This window comes from Lithobates pipiens, unplaced genomic scaffold, assembly GCF_037356315.1.
Source record: "Lithobates pipiens isolate NorthernLeopardFrog02 unplaced genomic scaffold, aLitPip1_a1.2 Scaffold_28, whole genome shotgun sequence".
NCBI lineage: Eukaryota > Metazoa > Chordata > Amphibia > Anura > Ranidae > Lithobates > Lithobates pipiens.
In genome coordinates this window covers 76056000-76072582 of record NW_027507789.1, presented here as the reverse complement: position 1 = coordinate 76072582, position 16583 = coordinate 76056000, and the positions used below count along the sequence as shown (strand labels likewise).

General features: G+C 43.7%; 2 long non-coding RNA genes across 2 annotated transcripts in view; one reads left to right on the top strand and one right to left on the bottom strand.

Moving 5' to 3' along the window:
• The window catches only part of LOC143934864 (uncharacterized), a 58205-nt gene extending 43289 nt beyond the window's left edge, over window positions 1-14916 (bottom strand). Inside the window, exon 1 of the long non-coding RNA XR_013263394.1 lies at window positions 14784-14916. This is a non-coding gene — a long non-coding RNA (uncharacterized LOC143934864). The remainder of the gene's footprint in view (window positions 1-14783) is intronic.
• Window positions 6212-12909, top strand: LOC143935494 (uncharacterized). The gene is made up of 2 exons (XR_013263540.1): window positions 6212-6741; window positions 10562-12909. It is a non-coding gene; the product is annotated as an uncharacterized LOC143935494 (long non-coding RNA).
• Window positions 14917-16583: the final 1667 nt, after the last annotated feature.

Genomic DNA, 16583 nt, shown 5'->3' with positions numbered 1-16583 from the left:
TAGGGTTCCCACACCCGTCCGACCCAACCTGCGACTTGGGCCTGCAAGACGCATGAGAAGTCATACTATGGCTTCCAATGGGTACCATTTGTGTCTGTGCGACACCAGCAGTCCCTGATTCCTGGATCCACAGACCTCAAGATTACACAGGTCGCAGGGAAAAAAACAAATAGTAATTTTCAGGTCGAACAAGTAAGGGGTCCCCAATGCTGTGACTCCCTGGAGGATTGCAGCCAACAAACCCCTGCTGTGTATCCCTAAGATGCAGAAAGGTAGATCCATGAGAAACACTGCTTAGCCTGATATACAAACGATAAGGCAGTAAATATAGGACATACAGGACACAAACATTCAATCTTTGTGTATGTCTGATGTGTAGTAATATACCAATACTGAGCAGAGATGCCACCATCTTCAATGTGTCTCTCAGCTGAGCAGCAAAAACAAAATCAGAAAAAGACAAGCAACCTTCACTGCTGTGTCCTTTCTGATATGCAGCCAATAAGGCAGTATATGCAAGACATAAAAGGACAGACAACCTTCAATCTTGTATATGTCTGATGTGCAACAATATAACAATTCTGAATAGAGATAGCACATCCATATTGAAGCGATTTGGCCTTGCGACTCAACATGTCAAATCGCATGGCTAAAATCAGCACAACACCACTTTGTGGTGCTACATGGATTACCAAAGGCAGTATATGTACTACACCTGGCAGGGGTTCAATTTGTATTACTATGTAGCCCAACAAATTCGAACCATCAATTTTTACTGCTGCCTTTCTGATAAGGCAGTAATACAGGACACAAAACCTCACAGACCTTAATGCTGTATAAATCTGATGTGCAACAATAAAAAACACTATGAATAGAGATAGCACATCCATATTGAAATGATTTGTCATGCGACTCAACATGTCAAATCGCATGTTTAAACTCGGCAGCCATTGCTGTTAATAGCACTGTCTGAATCAGCACAGCGCCACACAGATCAGGACCATCAGACTTCACTGCTGCCTTTCTGATAAGCAACCCTCTGATGTGCAGCAATATAACCATTATGAGCAGAGATGTCACCAGACTCAATGATGTGCATTTCTGCTGTGCAACACAAAACCAGAAAGTACAGACCGCCTTCACTGTTGTATTTTTCTGATCTGTAGCCAAACAAAGCAGTACCTTTAGTATATAAAGGACAGAAAACAAGCTTCAGTGCAGTGCATTTCTGATGTACAGCAATATAGTCCTTATTAAGCAGAGATGTCAAAAATCTCAATGTGTATTTCTGCTGTGCCACAAAAACATCCCAGCAAGCACAAACCTTCACTACTGATCTACTGGTGTGCAGCCAATGAGGAGTCATGGTCTATCCCTTTATGAAATAACCAACAGGCAATTTATTTCATAGGCATAGCCTGGGCTGTAGATACTAAACCTTCACCACCAGAGAAGGAACAGATCCTAAAATGGTTGGACACCCTACTATTAGTAGTAGTAGTTGTTGTCCTACCTTACCTCCATAGACTGAGCAAACGCTAGCCAGCACATATCCAGGTGGTGCTGATTAGCAACTAAAGTCTCAATGAGCCCAGCCCTAGAGACCAATTTAAGCCTCCCTCTAGAAGAGGTGGTTACCAGTTTAACCTGGGAGGTAAATAGCTATTTGCAGGCTTCAAACAATCAATTATGTAGCTCTTGCATAGGTTTGCACAGAAAATCCTCAATTAAAAGGATGTAGGGAGCGATCTATGGTGAATCGCCTTTAGATCTGCCACTGAGTGGATTGTAGCCCAAACCAATAAAAAAAGTTTCTTCTTACCTCCTACACTATAATATAAACACAGTGTAAAGGTGGAGTGGGAGGTTGGAGCTTATGAAAGTTAACTATAGCAAGCAACCCCCAAAAGGAGGATCTGTGACAAGGGAACCTCTACTGTGCCACACAGTAGCTTGGTCCCTGCCCATCCTTGAATGTTAGGTCAGCTTTTAAACATCGTGAAGCAACTTCAGATTCCTAGCAGCTGGGCTAATAGGGCCGGTAACCTAGTGTACCTGCTGACCAGGTGAGCTTCTGAATCCACCAACCACTGCCCAATTAATAACCTGTTCAGTGGTATACCTGGCCTGTAAGTAACTTTGTATCTACCAGGTCCCCTCTGTACGCCATATTCATCCCTACTAAATGTACCACAACTGGGCATGTAGGGAGAGGCTGGCAACCTACTGCTGCGATAACCACAGTGTCTCTGCTGTAAGAGGGAGCTGTGGCTGGTGGTTTTAGCAGTGGCGTCTGCGCTATTTGTATCCCGACCCCAAGTTCTGCACTGCACCAGTCAGTATATACACGGGGAAGGGGGAGCAATGGCCTACCTACCTCTTTCTCATCTGAGGTGGTTTAGGCACACTCGTTCCTCTGCACCACCTGTCCACCATACAGCTTCTCTGATGTAAGAGGGGCTGCAGCTGGTGTTTTTAGCAGAAGCTTAAGGGCTATTTGAATCCAGACCCCAGGTGAGATCTCAAATGCCCAGAAACCCTCTGGCTGGAATTGGGGATTTTGCAGCTAATTTCCCACGGCAAAAGGAAAGGAAAGTACTCACCGTTGTCGTCTTCCTCTTTTTGCCACAACCAGTGGGCTTGCTTTTCCATCCTTATGGTCCACACGCAAGGAGGATAGCCGCCAAAGTGCTCCCCCCCCCCAACTGCTGTCCCCATAGGGAGGTGCTAGGTTAGGCTGTGTCCTGCACTGTACCAGTCAGTCAGTCTATATACATGGGGGGGGGGCAAGGCCTTCCATTCCTCATTCCCATCTTTGTATCTGAGGTGGTTAAGGCAGACATCCACCGTAGTAAACTGGTGCCTCCTCGCTCTAGAGAAAGGAGGATGTGGGCGCCTGCTCCTACTGACTCTCAGCCTTCCCTCCTGGGTAAGAACGCCGCTGCCATTTTCCCGAAGTTTGAAAATGACGCGGGTGCTTGTTGCCACGCCCTCTCCGGCAGCCCACGCGAGCTACCGGGGACCCAGGAGTCGGGGACAAGATCCCCCTGGAAAGAACCGATGGCCAGCACCCCCGTCTGAACAGCCACCTGTACAGGTAAGGAGGGGGAGACAGGATAATGGCCCCTGAAGTTCTGGGTACACCACTGTACCCAGGGTCCTTCAGCTCTCAGGGGGGCTCTTCCAATTTCTGCTGCCCGCCCTGAGGAAAAGATAGGGGAACCCCCCAGGAAGGACAAGAATATCCTACCAGACCCAGAGGCTTCCCAGGCTTGTGGTCCGGCTCCCAGGGGGAGACCACCAGCCCCAGGCTTCGGGTCATTTGGAAAAAAACAAACAGTTTTGCTGTGTAGGGAGAAACACAATCAAAAACTGAGGATCAAGGGGAAGGGTGGGGACTTAAAACAGCTGTCGATTGATTGTGTTTCCTGTAGGGAGGAGCCTCTCATCTCTCAGGTGTGCCGTCCTGGAAGATGACTTGAGAAATATATATTTTTTTCAAAATTTTCAGTCTTTTTCCTTTTATATCGTAAAAAATAAAAATCGCAGAGGCAATCAAAAAAAACATCAAAAGAAAGCTCTATTTGTGGGAAGAAAAGGAAACAAATTTAGTTTGGGTACAACATTGCATGACCGCGCAATTACCAGTTAAAGCAGTGCAGTGCGAAATTGTAAAAAGACCTCTGGTCCTTAGGCTGACAATTGGTCCGGGGCTTAAGTGGTTAAAAAGGTTTACACAGCTATGGAGAATTAATATAAGATTTATATTTATATTTACCACTATTGTTACTTCTAATAGGGGGGAGTTGGATGGCACTGAGCTGTTTGGTGGGACCACTTCATACTTTTGCCACTCCCAACTGAGAGAATATATAGGTGGTTTTTGCACTTAAAGAGGAAGTAAACCCTGATGGGTTTACTTCCTCTTTTTTTCCCTGCAAAGGTAAAGCATAATGGACTACTATGCATCGCATAGTAGCTCATTATGTGTCACTTACCTGACACAGGAGCCAGCGAAGTCGCCGCTGTCCCCTGTAGTCCGCCGCATCCATGTTGCTTGTGGCGTCTCGCAGCTCCGACGAATCACAGCAGCGCAACCGCGATGACGTCACTCCCACGCATGCGCACGGGAGTCGCGCCTCGCAGCTCCGCCGCTGTCATACGGCGAAGCCGCGATGACGTCACTCCCGCGCATGCGCACGGGAGTCGACAAATTTGGCAAATCCATTCTTGGATTTGCCGCATTTAGTGCGCCTGCGCGCCGCTGTCTACGGCGCATGCGCCGTAGACAGCGGTGCCCATTTTCGGGCAAATATCTCCTAAACCATATAGGTTTAGGAGATATTGCTTGGACCTACAGGTAAGCCTTAATCTAGGCTTACCTATAGGTCCAAGTTGTTTGGAAGGGTTTACTTCCTCTTTAAACCCTAGGGTATACATATATGGTATGTTGGATGATAACCAATTTATATGCTCACATCATAGGTAGCATCACTGACCCCACATTTCACATTTTTTATTTATACTTGGAGCTCTTCTAGAGGAGCTTCATTTTGGGGAGGCAGCCACCGAGATCCTAAGCGTGGTTTTGTGTATTGGTAATTTTATGGTTTGGACATGGCTGGGGTAGGACACAGGGAGCTGAATGCCCCCCAATCCCCCAACGATGTTGCCAGCTAGTAGGTGGTAGTAACAGTGATATTGTAGCCCCATGTCACTACCTAAAGCCTAGACATGCCTGGGAAGAAGGCGGCCCAGATGCAGACTCAGCAGCAGCGACAGACATCATGAATAGCAGTTTCTACTGCTGGGGTTGGAGCAGGAGCCCTCTTCTCCTTCACTGCCCGGGCACACAGACAACCTGCTCTTCAGCCAAGATGGCCACCTCTTCATCTCCTGTTGCTGGGATTGGCTTGGAGGAGAGAGATGCTGTACAGCAAGACTCCCAGGTATGCTTAGAAGTGCAGAATGTACATATCAAGCCATCCACTGCTTCTCCATCAGACACTTTTGGATCCCTACTAGTTTCAGATCCCACTCTGTATCTCAGAGCCACTCACACAGGATTGGGACGATCGGAAGCACATCAAAGTATTACCTACCAAAGCGGACATTGTGCAGCTTATATCAGCAGTTGAGAATATGTTTAAACAATAAATCAATGCCCTTAAAGAGGACATTACGCAATTGGGCTACAGAGTAGACAGCTGAAACAACTCAGGAGGGACTGGCACAATCTTTAGAATAACTACAATCCAAAGTTACAGCACAGAAGCACTGATCACAGATCTACCATTCAGCTAGATGATTATGAAAGTCGTAGTTGATGGCAAAATATAAGAAACAGGGGCCACTCAGAAGCCATTGCTCCCTCTGATTTGAGCCTCACGTGCAGGGTATTTTTGCACAGATATTAGGTAGAAAGTACCAGATTATATTGAAATAGATTAAGTGCATAGGTTTCCTGGACCTCCTTCTCAGGACCCAAATATGCTCCATGATGCTATTTGCAGGCTACATAAATACTGTATCCAGGTGGCCATAATAAGAATTATGGGATCAAAATGCTTCATGGACTTCAATGGGGCCAGACAATTTTTATTTCCAGATCTTTCGAGGCAAACACTGTGGCAGTATAAAACACTACGTTCCCATGTGGAAGTTTTGCAACAAGCTGGTGTGACCTTTAGATAGGGATTTCCATTTTGCCTGATAGTGACTAAAGATGGGGTCACCACCTCGCTTAGAGATAAAAAGGGATCATCTCTGTTTTTGTAGAAATTAAACCTCCCAGCAATAGAAATTTCTGAATGGTCCTTGCCGTGTGACATCACACTGCTTAAATGAACAGAACCATGGCAACAAGATGCCCTGAGATCACAGGGACCAAAATCAACTTGGGGATGTGGAGATACTGCCTCCATTTAAGGTTACTGAGGGTTGCCCACCTAGAAATTTGTAAAATTGAAAGTTTTGTTATTTTTAGAGCTTTAGAATTGTAAATAAGACACATAACCAACCCCATGATGCAATAATATACCATTATCATTATACAATATCATTATATTTTGGTACATGACAGAGAATATTACATGCCAGAGGATGGTTTTGGGGCGGGGGGTTTTTTGGGGGGAGGAGAGGGCATATTAAATGGGATATATTTGCCACATATTATAAGGATCCAGTCCATAGCTGGGGTTGGTTTCTATAAGGGAATACTTATTAAGGTTGCCAAAAGATATACGGTACTAGGTTAAAGGTCTAAGATAATATGCTTAGGCGTGCATTTCACTAAGTTCAGAATTAAGATGCAAGATGTTGACATATTAGGATGCATCTGTCTGCGGTAAGAGGTACAAAGCTAAGATAGGACTGGTTACGCAAGAATATGGTCAGTCAGCAGATGTTGAAATGACGAAATAACTATCAGAAGACTGTATTTCACCTTTGACTTAGATAATGTCATGAGTTTAAGAAAAATGTCGATGTATGTATGAATTACCTGATTGGTTAAACCACAGGGCTGTCCTTCTGCTCAAACTAAATAAAACTGTTGTGTGTGCTTCAATAGGCACATTCATTATTCACGTACAATAGTGTGTATGTGTAATGTTTTGTCCACCGGTGAAAGGGACCTCCGCCCTTCAATCCTAGCCTAGGCTACCAGGGGTTACTTACAGAAGACGAGCAACCTAACAGTTTTGGTACCAGCAAAGTGGGGTTCGTCTCGTCTTGCGACAGGTAAGTCACTTTACTCTTTTTTACCTGATTGGTGAATGGTGTAAACACTTACTCTGTCCGGGCGGCCGCTACGAACTTAGTTTAAAATTAAAAGAAGTAACTGTGCCTTCGCGGTGGACTAGGCTGGTCCCTCGGGAGGTTAAAAGGGCTCGCAAGGAATTTATAGGTTTAGGGGAGTCCGACTAGGTTGGTCTGACTTAAAACTATTGGTGATAGTATTTTTAACACGGGAAGTAGTAGATTACGCCCGTGACAAAGGGATTGGTGGAGTGGACGCCCATTTGAAAAAAATTTTTTTTTTAAAAAAGTGCACTATAAATTGATAAATGTATTGCAATACGGTTATTTCATGTCTTAAAGTATATTAAGAATATGTCTGTTTCTCTCTAGGTACGTGTGTAAGTATATAGAGTATAAGTTTTAATATAGAGTATAAGGAAAATAATTGTTGTTGTTTAAATAAGTGCAGAATATGAGGAGCCCTCTTGTAGTGACATAGTATCCGCCTGCCCCCATTGCACGTTAGGTCTACTCTTCCTAAGAATAGATGACAAGTGGATTTTACTGACCACCAGACCAGGGGGGTTCTCTTGCAGACTTGGTGTAAGAGGGGTATATCCCGCCACCAGGAAAGATTTACCCTTCATCGTATATTAAGGGTAAATCTTCATAGTTTTATATAAGTCCATCTGCCCCAAAAAAAGATCAGGGATCCTACTCCCAGACCAGAGACCGGATTGTTGGACAAACCGGGTGTTATCACCTGTGTCCTGCCACTAGACACACACTGCCCAGACTACTAGATGGGGAATTCTGCAGCAACCCAAGCCATGGCCACCCCATCACCCTATGAATTTGTCAGTAATATGATCCCTGGCCCCCAGGTAGAACCATTTTGGACACAAGTCCGAGAAAGGTGTCACCAATTGGGAATCCATGACCCAGGACCCCAAGGTCCTTGTTCAGAGGAAGACTGGCAAGAAGTCAGTAAAATTTGTCAGGTACATAAGCATTCTTATCCTCCCTGCAAAGGGGCTGACCCACAATACATGAAGGATTGTTTCTGTGCATGGAACAAATGCCTTGGAAAATATAGGCAATTGTGGACAGCAAGGACATTGGAAATCCCAGTGCCCTTATAGGACTGGACAGATTAGAGCAAGAGGCAGAGGCAGGGGATTTAACCCCCAGACCCGCCCACAGTATCCCCGTTATCTGCCATACCAGAACCCTCGTCAACCACTACCCCAATATCCTACACAGCCACAAATAATGCACCGAGGGAAACTCTGTTGGTATTAATGGGACACCTGTCACCCATCCCATCACTCCACCACTGACTGTAGCCACTCCAGAAGGACAGAAATTATGTACCCAAACTTTTGCCGTCTTGTCCTCATGCCCTGTGCCCCTTATGGGACGGGACCTCTTGGCACAACTGTGTATTACCATTAAGTTTAATAGAGAAGGTTCCCTTACCGCTAGTTCACCATTATGTGACTTACATGGCCCTAAGCGACATGCACACAGAGGCTTCTTTATGCTACTCCCCGCCTCTCTCGAAACACATGCTATCTGGGCGGAAAACAAAGGTAGCGTAGGTTTCATTAACTGTACGCCTTACTCGCCTCAGATGCGCCCTGACGCAGAAGCACAATATCACAAACAATACCCCCTGCCCCCCGAAAAGACCCAAGGCATTGCCCCCCAAATTAATGATTACATATCAAAAGGCATCCTAAAACCAATCATTAGCCCCTGGAACACGCCCATTTACCCTGTAAAGAAGGCCAGTGGCGAGTGGAGACTCGTCCAAGACCTCAGAGCAGTAAACAAACAAGTGATTCCCCTCCCACCCCTAGTCTCAGACATCACTTATTTTTTCATGCATACCGGCAGACTCTCTATGCTACACAGTAATTGATTTAGCGAATGCTTTCTTTAGCATTCCCATTGCAGAGGAAGCCCAACCTATGTTTGCTTTCTCCTGGGCCGGGGGCCAACTAACCTGGCAAGGGTATGTAGACAGTCCAGCCGCCTTCTCTATGGTACTCAACGAGACTGTCAAGTCTTGGACTTCTGAGCGTGGGTCGGTACTAATACAGTATGTGGATGACCTGCTCCTGTGCAGTCGAACTGCTGAAGATTGTGCGGTCGATTCAACATCACTGTTACAACACCTAGCTCACGCCGGGCATCTAGCCTCAAGGAAGAAAATACAATGGTGCCAGCCACAGGTAGAATACCTAGGGTGCATTCTAAAGGAAGGGACAAGGATAGTGTCCCCCAAACGTGCCGCAGCCCTTCGAGCTCTCAGTCCCCCAAAAGACAAGGCCGCCCTACTCTCATTTTTGGGTGCAATTGTATATTGCCGCCAATGGATCCCTGACTGTTCTCATTATGATAGTATCCTAAGAGAGGCTACTGGCTCGACAGCCCCTAAATTAATAGATTGGACTGAAGACAGACTACAAGCTTTTCAAGCTCTATTAAACAGTCTGTCAAATGCTCCCGCCCTAGGGTTGGTAGACTATGGTAAAGCTTTTCAACTATACTGTGTAGTCTCGGGGACCTCTTTTGCCGCGGTTTTGACACAACAGCATGGAACAGGCTACCGCCCTGTCTCCTACCTATCTAAAAAAAACTCCCCATCCAAGTACAGGGAATGCCATTCTGTCTCCAAAATCTTGCTGCCTGTGCAATGGCTGTACAAGATGCAAACAAATTAGTGCTAGGTCACCCATTGACTCTCTATACCACTCATTCAGTCACGCATCTTATTCAGAACATGAATACCCAACATATGACCTCGCAAAGACTTAGTGGTTATGAGATAACACTGATGAACACTGATAACCTCACACTCAAATATGTGCCTGCCAGCAACCCCGCTGTGCGCCTTTTGCATTCCATGTTGCGTTTACCACATGACCCAGACATTATACATGACTGTTCGGAAAAGGTTGCTGCTATTACCAGTCCCAGACCGGATCTCACTGACACCCCTATCTCAGGTGCAGAGGATGTTTTTGTGGACGGTAGTTGCTCCCGTCCCTCTGATTCCACCTTCCAAACAGGATATGCAATAGTCCAGTTGCCAAACAAGGTATTAGAAGCCAAACCACTGCCCCCTCTTCGGCTCAGGTGGCTGAACTGGAAGCCCTCACTAGGGCCTGCATTCTATTCACCGGTAAAGAGGTGAACGTCTACACAGACAGTAGATATGCTTTTGGAGTGGTGCATGATTTTGGTGTGATATGGGCCAATAGAGGTTTTAAAACAGCAGACAACAAAATAATTGCCAACTCCACACAGATTAGTGCTCTCCTCCAAGCCATTCTTCCAAAAAAGGTAGCCATAATTAAAGTAAAGGCACACTCCTCTGACAGCAGTCGTGTTTCAAAAGGGAATGCTCTTGCTGACAGAGAAGCTAAAAGAGCTGCTGCCTTTTCCCCTAACCCACCTGCCCCCACAACAATGTTTTTCAAGGAACACTTCGCAGCACCTAACTTTAAAACTGTCATAGCACAGATGCAATCAATGGCCACAGAAGATGATGTCCATTTTTGGACAAAGGAAGGATTGACCAAAGACCCTGAAGGTCTTTGGTCAAAAGAGGGGAAGATCCACATGCAAGAACAAAATTATCACCCTTTGAGGTCCTCATGGGAATCCCCGCAAACATAGAATTACCCCCATTAGACCAAGACACTGATATTGACATTTATTCCCAACAGGAAATGTACGTGAAAAATCTGGTAAGTATGCTCCACGAAATAAACGAACAAGTTTCTGTCACCTTTTTTCCCTCTTCCCACAGAACCAACGCATCCCTTCATCCCTGGGGATAAAGTGCTGATCAAACAATTAGCACAAAGAAAGAGTATCGGACCGGCTTTCTCAGGACCATGGAAGGTGGAAAAGGTATCCAGGACCGCAGTGTTAACAGACCTAGGAAACACCTGGATCCACGCCAGCCGTCTTAAAAAGTGTCCCCAGCTTCCCTCGACTCCAGAGCCCCTGGCAGTGACAGAGAGCAGCAACTCCCAAGAACAAGATCTACAAGAAGTTCAGAGAGGCATAGAACAAATTTCCCTGGAAGATCCCACACCCCCTCAAAAGGACAAAACAGAGCCAACAACTGCCGGGATGAGAAACGAAGAAGAAGAACAGAACTCTTAGATAACAAATAATCAGAACTTTAAAAAAAAACAAAGATGCTTTCTCCATCAGTGTCAGGGAAGGCTGTATGCCTTTGGGGTAGTCTGGTACTATTTGTATTCCTGCCCACATGGTTTATAGCCAACTGTATATATCATCCAGAAGATTTAGGTCTATTAAAAGGGATATGTGGACCACCTAAGATGAACAATACCCCCGGCCAAAGACATAGTAGAAGTATTGTACCCGTTAATGAGTCACCTAAGGGACTGACTAACAAGATGTTACTACTAAAATTCAAATATAGCTATGCTCAAAAATCTGGTTTTGAGAAATGCTGGATTTGCAGCAAGCTACATCCCAGTACAGCTAGAATCCCTCTCATGGCAGTCCCCTTGAATTTTACCCCCCTCCTTAATGGAACACCCCCTATCGTCCTAACGAATGTTACTAGGACCCGTCCAAATAAAACCCTCACTTTCCAAATTATAGGTAGAAGCCACTTCCCAGACTGGTGTTTCCGACTGGGAAACACCACAGATGGAGCCGAGGTTTGCAAACAAGCAAAACTTAACATTTCAATGACATCATTTAACAGTCCTTCTTTCTTCCATACTTCAGATCCCACCCTAAATGCCACCTTTTTAGACTTTCTTAGCTCCAGTACCAAGACTACAATACACCAATTAATGTAAATTCTGGTGCTCTCTGGCCTTTCTGATACTCTTAGGAACGTGTTCCATAAACGACCCCTAGCTCTAGGAAATACCATATATATATGCTGCGGCAAACTCTGTCACCCCTGGATCCCAACCAAACCCCAGGGGTGGTGTTACCTTGCAGCCCTGGTTCCTATCATGGGGGTATTAGGGGATAACAAGGGAAGTCACCTCCTTGAAGCCAGCATGCATCCTAGATATCCCCTTAGACACCGTAATAAACGAGAATTGTTTTTAGAAAAAGATATGGCCTGGGCATGGTTCCCTTCCTGGACAGGGTGGGGAATTGACCTAATGAAAAGATTAAATAATTACACTGGCATAATTGATGAGATTCTGGAGGAAAATTCTGATGACATAACCAAACTAAATCTAGAAACTAGGGCAATTAGGAAGCAACTAGAACTACATGAGTTGGCCATAGAAAGTATGAGTGCAGCCCTTACTGGCCTCTGTGAGACTACTGAGGATTATGAGTGCTGTACCTGGATTCATAATACCAGCATCGAAGTCCCAGACTACTATGACGTTATTGCCCAACACAGGGAAGAGGTAAATAAACTACAGAAAGAGGCAAGGAACATAGGAAAAAACTGGGATCCCTTCTCGAGCAGTTTTAGTTTTGGGGGATTAATATCTTGGCTCCGAAATGCTGCCATGACAATTGTCACTGTGATTCTCTTCATTCTATTTTTATATGCCTGTTATAAGATAATCAAATGTTTATGTAAAAAGGGAAACACGGTCGCTCCGAAGGATCTGAAACTCACTTCCATTGTTAAGGATCCAACGGTATGGTATAGAAACCAAGAGCACAAGGGTTCGGAGTATGAAGCCTGTGCTATTAAATTAGAAAAGGAATGATCATTATGTAAATCACAGAATGATCAAAGGAAGGATTATAAGGGAATACTTATTAAGGTTGCCAAAAGATATACGGTACTAGGTTAAAGGTCTAAGATAATATGCTTAGGCGTGCATTTCACTAAGTTCAGAATTAAGATGCAAGATGTTGACATATTAGGATGCATCTGTCTGCGGTAAGAGGTACAAAGCTAAGATAGGACTGGTTACGCAAGAATATGGTCAGTCAGCAGATGTTGAAATGACGAAATAACTATCAGAAGACTGTATTTCACCTTTGACTTAGATAATGTCATGAGTTTAAGAAAAATGTCGATGTATGTATGAATTACCTGATTGGTTAAACCACAGGGCTGTCCTTCTGCTCAAACTAAATAAAACTGTTGTGTGTGCTTCAATAGGCACATTCATTATTCACGTACAATAGTGTGTATGTGTAATGTTTTGTCCACCGGTGAAAGGGACCTCCGCCCTTCAATCCTAGCCTAGGCTACCAGGGGTTACTTACAGAAGACGAGCAACCTAACAGTTTCTGTTGAATAATTATACTTGGTTATTTGTTATATTTGTCTCATTCATAGATAAAGGCTTGTTTGTTTGCAAATAAATTATTATTTGTTGTTAGATGTGATCTGATATATGTTTTTTATATGCGGGAGATGGGAGCTTGTGCCTGGTGACATTTCTCCTGAGCTTAGCGCCATAGTTAGGAGCTCAAAATGCAAATGGCAGTTTATTTTGGAATGGCCACCTGTCTGTCCCAAATACCCAATGATTATTTTTTTCCCTTCTTCCCCTCCCTTCCTTCCCCCTTTCCCTTTTTTGTTCATACTACTACATCCTCTTTTTTTTTTTTTTTTTTTTTTTTTTAGGGATCAGTTATCTGCTCACGAGGGCTGGAAGGAGAGAATTATTGTTATGAAGGTGGTAATATGGTGCTGCCCCATTTGATTTTAATGGATGCCTTACAAAGTGTGAGTCCTAAATTCAATAACCACACAACTAGGGATGAGTTTCGAGTTCGAGGCGAACGCAAGTTCGTCTTGAACATCGGCTGTTCGATCTTTCGTCAAAGATCGAACATTATGGGCCATTCACACCAAATTCGAGCTGCGCGTCACGGACCATAATGCCCTGCGTCATCGCAGTGCATTGCTGGATGATGATTGTCCAAGCATGAACTATGACCCGCATGCTTTGACCAATCTCAGCGCCGTCAGAGAAGAAATCCATAATTGGCCAGAGGCAGGGTGCCTGTGGCCAATTATGGCTCAGGGGGTTAAGTACACTCCCCACACTATATAAGGCTACCTGCCTGCACGTCGGCCGTGTGTAGTGTGTTGGTGGAGTTTGTTAAAAAGAGAGATAGAGAGACTGTGATCTCATTTAGTTTCAGCGGGCAGGCAATTCCTTCCTTGTGTTCTGTTGCTAATATACTTCAGGCAGGCAGGCGAGACATTTAGATAGCTGCAGTGTATTGTGTGTGTACATACATACATACATACATACAATGCATCCCGCCTTATTCTATATATGTATATGCACTGTATACAGTTTACAGTTATACAGTAACAGTTAGGAGTTTCATTTCTTCATTTCACTGCAGACTGTTCCTGGTGTATTACATATATAATAAAAACCTAAAAAATACAGCGCTGTTCCTATGTAAACTTAATGTGAAGTAATGAAACAAAAAAAAAAAAATTGTGAATTATAAACGCAGCAGCAGCTTTAACCGTGAGATACCCACAATTCAAATAATTATTCCCAAATAAGCTGCGCTATACTGATCCAATAAATGCTATGTGAAGCAAATGAGTGAATAAATAAAGCATGAAATCAAAAAATATTAACAAAGTGCAGACAGGGAAATGCATATACTAATGTTCAAATATTAGTCCATCATCCCATCAACAAAAAATGTTTTGCTTGTAATCTCCAACGTGTTTTAAACACATCACACCGATATAGGAAAAGTGTCATCAGAGTTTGCAGGAAAAAAGAGGACTTCCACCACCAACACTACTGCCGCTTACCAGCTACACTGATCCCATCTCAGAGACCAGATATCGCCAAATCAAAAACGCTTCCTCTGAGTCAGGACTGCATGGAGGGTGTATCCTCTTTAAGCGCTTGGTTCAAATGGTTAGAAGAATCCTACGGCCACACCGCTTATTCCAATGGTTAGAAAAATCCTACGGCCACACCGCTCATTGCCCAGCACATATAATAACGAAAGGAATCGCCATAGTGTGATATAGTCACGAAATTTAATATAATAAAAAAGATTGCACTTACATCAAGTAGAAAAAACTTTGCTTTGTAAAACAAACAAATTCACCGGCCGGCTTAGTAACGCTGCCCGTCGCTTCCGGGTCCAGCGTAGATCGCGGTGACGTCAGTACGTCGCTCCTCCCTACGCCGTTTCGTTATAGGTAACGTCTTCCAGGGGCACAGGCAGCATACTGACTCACCGCATTAAATAGCACTGTGTACAATTAACTCCGCCCCGCTCTGAGCTTCCATTGACCATGTCAGTTAAGGGCAAGATTCCCTATAATGTGGGCGGAAATGAGATCACTTCCGCCACATGTGATCAGCTGTAATGAGATCACTTCCTCCCCATGTGATCAGCTGTAATGAGATCACTTCCGCCCCATGTGATCAGCTGTAATGAGATCACTTCCGCCACATGTGATCAGCTGTAATGAGATCACTTCCGCCACATGTGATCAGCTATATTGTAAACAACATCGGCCATATTAAATCTAAAAGTAACCATATTAGATCTGGGCAAAAATTACTTTATATCAAACCGAACGCCAGGATATGCATTGACCTTGCGGCCAGCACATTCAAATCAATAGGCATATCGGAGCAAGGGAAAATAATTAATTAATTTGAGACAAAAAAGACAATATATAAATTATCTAAAAAATAAAATGAAAATTATTTTAAAAGACAAAAATATATATCTAAAAAATATAAAAAAAAATTATAAAAAAAGGGAAAAAAAGGTTTAATTCCCTTACATTATTATTTCTACCTATAGGATTACCAGCCACTATTCTACACATTTCTGAGGGGAACCTATAAAAAATATAGAAAATATATAAGGACCCCATTTAATTCAAATGGATCATATATGGTATGTCAGAAACCTTTCTCTTAAGATTGTTTATTGGTGGGCTATTTATGTAAATTGCCACCCCACAAATAATAATAACAAACGTTAATCTGCCATCATAATAGTGGGGCTCTCTAAAGACACCTCAAGAGAAAATTCATTTTATTAAAAAAAAAAAATAGTAAAAATAGTAAAAATAAATGGAGAGCAAAATTCACGTTACTTGGTCATAGAGAAACTCACAGTGGGTTCACCTGCCATCTAACTATTATCAATAAAAGCGTTAACATCCACTTCCACATTAAGGCCATAAGGAGTATAACAACGTACCCTATGTATCCAAGTCATTTCTAACTTGGATAATTCTCTTACCAGAGAGCTTCCCCTCCAATGAGCACTGTATTTATCTATTCCCAAGAACAACGTGTTAGCTGGGTTGCGATTATGATGAATAGCATAATGTTTTGACACTGAGTGAAATCTGAACCCGTTTCTTATATTGGTTAGATGTTCACCCAAACGCACCTGCATGGTGCGTTTGGTCCTACCTATATATTGGAACCCACAGGGACATTGTAAGAGATACACCACCCCCGTGGAACTACATGTGATGAACGGTTCGATTATGTGTTCCCTAGATGTACTTGTAGAAATGAAAGATTCAGTTTTCCTCTGTTTATTTTTGTTTAGTGCGCAAATTTGGCATTTGCGACACTGATGATATCCTGACATGTTCTGGAAAAAAGATATCTTTTTAGTGGGTGGATCTACAGCATTCGGAGCAATTCTATCTCGGAGCGAGGGTGCTCCCCTAAACACCACCTGAGGTTTAGCCGGTAAAAAAGTTTTAATGATCCTATCATTCCCCAACAGATGCCAATGTTTGCAAAGCAATTTTTTAATGAGGTAATGTTGAGTTGAAAATGTGGTAATGAAAGGTATAACCGGTCTCTCCCTCTTTTTCTTATTGT